Raw genomic sequence first — 5544 nt, 5'->3', positions numbered from 1 at the left:
CATCTATCTATCTATCTATCTATCTATCTATCTATCTATCCATATATCCATCTATCTATCTATCTATCTATCTATCTATATATATATATATATCCATCTATCTATCTGTCTATATCTATCTATCTATCTATCTATCTATCTATCTATCTATCTATCTACCAATCTGTCTATCTATCTATCTATCTATCTATCTATCTATCTATCTATCTATCTATCTATCTATCTATATCCATATATCCATCTATCTACCTATCTATCTATCTACCTCTAGTTATTTCTGAAATGCTCTTTTATTATCCTCTTCTTTTACATTAAGTTATCCTTTTCTCTTTTCAGCTTCCCCCTTATTTATTCTATTACTCTCTATCCCACTTGTGCCCCCTCTTACTAATCCCATCTTTATATATTTTCCTTTCACCAGCTTTCAACCATTTCTTTCTGTTTCCGTTTCTCTCTCGTTTCACATCCTTTTCTCCCCCACCCCCATCTCTATATCTTTGACTATCTAATTGACTCTACGTACACATGTTTCTATATATATCTATCTACCCATCTACCTTTTTTATCTTTTAAATATCTCTCTTTATTTCTTTATGTCCTATTATTGGTATATATTAGCCTTTTTTCTCTCGCCTCTCGCTCTCTCTATCTCTCTCTATTTTCTCTCTCTCCGTTTCGTTTCTCTCTTCTCTCCTTTATATATCTTTCTCCATTTCTCTCAATCAGACGACTATACAACTTCCGGTTTCTCTCTAATGGCCTTTTTACCCCCTTTTCCCCTTATTCTCTTACTGCATTCATTCTTTTTCTTCCCTCTCTTTCCCTCTCTTTGTGTTACTTTTATCTTTTCTTCTCGTTAATTTCTTTGTTTTTATTCTTTTTAACTTTTTCTCTCTTCACTTCTTTGACTCGTTTTCCTCTTTTATCCCCCACATATCCCCTCTCTCTCTATATATTCCATCTCTTTCTTTTGTTATTTTTACTAGCCTTTCATCTTTTTCCCTTTACTCTCGGACTTTCTCTTCCACTTTCCTCCAAATCCAAATTCTTCATTTACATCTCACGTCCTGCAATTTTCATCTATTTCTCATCTAATTTTCCTCTCCCCCACCATTCACTATATCATTATATCCCCTCTTTTATAATATATCTATTTCTCCCTGATCATTTTCTCTCGGCCCCTTCCTCTCTCCCCCTTTCTATTATACTCTATGTCCCTTTGTCTTTCCGTTTCTATTTCGGGCTACGTTCCTTTCTTTCTCTTCTTTTCCTTTCTATTTTAAACTATTTTCCTTTCTCCTCTCCCCTATCTATTCCGACTCCATATTCCTTTCTTTTCCTCTCCCTTTTCTATATTCTCTTCTCTCCCTCTGTTCTCCTTTTCTCCTTCCTTTTCATCTTCCCCTTCTTTGTTCCTTTCTCTTTCTCCTTTCTCTTTCAACATGGACTCCTCTTTTCCTCTAATTTTCTTTCTCTTTCACTAATCATCCCATTTCCTTTCTGCCCCTTTTCATCACATCTTCCCATCTTCCCAACTCATATCTCTTCTTCCCTTCCTTTCTTATGTTGTCTTTAATCTTATTTTCATCTCCCTTTATCCCTTTCTTTCTCCCTTTCACACTTTTCATCTCTAGTTTGCTCCCATCTCTCTTCTCTGCTATTAGTTCCTTTCTATCTTCCACTCTCCGCAAATCTCTCGCTTTTCTCTCACTTCTCTCTCTCTCTCTCTTTTCTCTCCCTATCTTCCCTTCCTCTCCCTTTCTCTCTTCTCCCCCCCTCTCTCTCTCACGAATCCTCTATTCCAATACAAATTCTGTTATTCCTCTCTCCGTTTCCTCTTTTTTTTTTCTTCTCTCCCCTTAATCAGTCATTCTCTCCACCATCACCACCACCTCCGCCTGTCACTCGGCCTTTATCCCACTTTCTAACTTCCCCCCTCACCCCTTTCATTAGTCGTCTGCTTCTCCTCTTTCGCCCTTCTCTCTCCCTTTCTCTTCTCCCCCTTTCTCTTATCTAATAATCCTAAGGTTTCTTCCCTCTTTTCACTCTTTATCTTTCATCTCTTCCCCCCCCCTCCATTTTTTCCTCTTCCTTTCACCCATTCCTATATTTTCTATACAACCCCCTTCTCCGTAATCATTTTCTAATCGTTTCTCTGTCATTTTCTCCCCCCTCCCCTCTCTCTCTTTGTCCTTTCTTTTCTCTATTCCTCTCTCAACTAATACCGTTTTAACTCCTTAATCATTTCCCCCCCTTCCTTCTACATCCATGTTTGTCTCCCACTTCTCTAATTCCTACCCCCACTTTTTTTTCTCTCTCACACACACATCTCTTTATCTCATTTATTCTAAACGTCTCTTTTCCTTTCTTTCTCTTTTTCTTCTTACTCTACCTTTCCCTCACATTATTACCAAACGTCTCTCCTACCCCCACCTTCAATTTCACTCCCTTCCTTTCATTTCTCAACAATTTCCTCCTCTTTTTCTCTTTATAAACCTTCTCTCTTTCCTACCCAAATTATCCCCCTCTTCCCTCTCTCTCTTTCTCCGCTCTTCTTTTATTTCCTCTCTCTCTCTCTCTCTCTCTCCTAATCTCACTCCCTTCCTTTCATTCACCACTTACTTCCTTTCTCAACAATTCCCCTTTCTCCTTTTTCTCTTCACACTCAACTCTCCCTTTCTCTCTCGCTCTCCCTCTCTCTCTCCCTCTCTCTCTCGCTCTCTCCCTCTCCCTCACACTCTCTCTCTCTCCATCTCCCTCCATCTCTCTCTCGCTCTCTCCCTCACACTCTCATATCGATCTTCTTACTCTGTCTCCAACACATTTCTCTCTGTTCCCCTTTCATTTTCCACATAGATTCCTTCCTACATCTCCAACATATCTAATATTTCTCCTTCACCTTACTCTCTTTCTTTCTCTCTCATACTCACTCATTTTTCCACCTCACACACCTCCCCTCTCTTTCACCTTTCTCTCTCTCTCTCAATTTCCATCAATCTTCCAAACATTTCTTTCTCTTATTTTCGTCCATTCTACTCATCTATTCCTATCCTCTCTTTCTCTTTTGTATCCCTCTCTCACACTCTCTTCCTCACTCTCTCTCTCTCTCTGACACATGTTTCTGTCAATTCTGTCAATCTCACCCCGTCTTTCTTTATCACTCGTTCTCATTTACTTTCCTCTTTCTTTCTCTCCTCCTCCCTCTCTCTAATTCTTCATCCCACGTTCTTTTCTTTCTTTCTCTCCTCCTCCCTCCGTCTCACTCCTCACAAGTTTCTGTCAATTCACTTCCCCTTCTTTCTGTATCACTCCTTCTCATTCTCTTTCTTTCTTCCTCTCTCCCTCTCGCTTTACAATTTCTTTCTAGTTTATCCCCCTCCTACTACCTCTCCTCTTTCCCACAACCCTCTCTAGCTTCTTTCATTCTATCTTTCTTTCTCATCCCCCACTCCTTTTATTCTACCATATATTTTCCTCCAACACTATCTGTTTCCTCCTCCTCCTCCTCATGATCTCACCTCTAAATAACACCTCTCTGTCTTTCTCCCTCTCTCTCTCTCTCTCTATCATTATATACATATATATATATATATACGCATGTGTATAGGCGCATATATGTGTGTATACTATCACAACTGTCAAATCATCCTTTACTTTCTTGTAAATATTAACCTTCGACACCACTGACGACGCTACTACAACTGAAACCACCACCACCACCACCATCATGATGGCCGATTCTTTTTTTTTCCTTCTCTATTTTCCTCCGTTAACGCCACCACCGCCATCATTTCTTCTCTGCCACATCACCACTCACATATACACTCGCACGTCACACACACTACCATCACCGCATACACATATATACACCAGCATGTATACACACTGAAACGCCAACATTACCACCACCACCACCACCTTTATCACTACATACCGCTCCCACCGCCACCACCACTACCGCCTCTACTGATACTAACACCATCAACAATACTGTATATACCGCCATCTCCGCCATCATCATCATCATTACCACCACCGCCACCATTGTCATTACCATTAATATTACTACAACCATCGCTACTATCGCCACCACCACCACCAGCAGCAGCAGCATCACCATCATGATCAGTCCTACTATCGCTGCCGCGTCGTCACCACTGTCTCTGCTCCCATGACCGCTTACACCACGACCACCGCCACCGCCATCACTGCAACACCAACGTCCTCCCTTTCTCTGTCTCTGTGTCTGTCTTTCTGTTTTGCTCTCTTTCTCTTCTCCACTCAATTTGCAAATGGATACTGATGAGTGAGTGATACAAGAAAGCGGGAGAGGGAGAGAGAGAGAGGGAAGAAGGAAAGGGTAAATAAGAGCGGGAGAGGGAGTAAATGAAAATGTGAGTGAGAAGAGCGTAAGAGAGAGACAGATACAGAGAGAGTGAGAGAGAGATAACAAGGAAGGGTGAATGAGAGAAGGAGGAGGAGAACAAGAGAAAGTCGATGGATGAGAGAGAGAGGGAAGGAGTCAACAAGAAAGCGAGCAAGTAAAGACAGAGTAAGAGTAAAAGAGAGAGAGAGGGAAAGAGACTTAACTTTTTTCTGTTTAATTGATTTTCAGTCGTAACATTCTTTTTAAAATTAAAGTTGGACAGCAGAACCACCACCACGACGACGACGACGACGACCATGATGACGATGGAGATGATGGAGTCGATGTTTATGCCGAACGCGGTGGTGGTGGTGGTGGTGGTGGCGGTGGCGGTGGTGGAGATGAACATAGTCACCACCACGACTACGACGACGATTATGATGACGATTATGATGATGATGACAACGACAATAATAATGAATGAAAACGACAATGATGATGATGATAATGATGACAATCATGATGATAACGACGCCGATCTCGATGATGATGATGATGCTAATGATGACGACGATAAAAGATAAAGAGGGGGGGGGGAATAAAATAAAAATTTAAAAAAAAAACTATGAGAGAAATGAAAGGTGGATATGAATGGAGAGGGAAGGAGGAGGGGTGGGGGTAGATAAAAGATTCCAACAATAAAAAAAAACATCAACAACTAAACAAAAAGGGAAAATGGAGAAATGAGACAATTCGTCGTCTGTCCATTTTTCTTTATTGATTGATTGTCCATCATTGAAATGGGTTTAAGTTTATTTAAATTGAAGAGAAATTCTTCGACTTGTATTTATCAATACATCTCCTCCTTTTTATTCTTCATCCAATCGCCCCTTCGCTCCGCATTTCTGTCTTTCCTCCTTTTATAGTTCTCCTCGCAACACGTTCTAATTCGAGTCCCACCTTGCTATTATTCAACTCCGTCTCACCGTGACTGTCACTAAGGCGGGTGTGCCCGCGCGCACGCGTTTCTATGTGAAACTATGTGTCTAATATGTTTAGACGTAACTCTGTATGTGTCATAATACGATGAGTATCTGTGTCTCTGTGTGTGTGTAACCGTGCGTGTATGTGTTTGCGAAACTATGTACGTTCGTGTGTTTTCTGAAACTGTGTGCGTG

This window comes from Octopus bimaculoides, chromosome 18 (genome assembly GCF_001194135.2).
Source record: "Octopus bimaculoides isolate UCB-OBI-ISO-001 chromosome 18, ASM119413v2, whole genome shotgun sequence".
Lineage (NCBI taxonomy): Eukaryota > Metazoa > Mollusca > Cephalopoda > Octopoda > Octopodidae > Octopus > Octopus bimaculoides.
Note: the sequence above shows the minus strand (reverse complement) of the source record.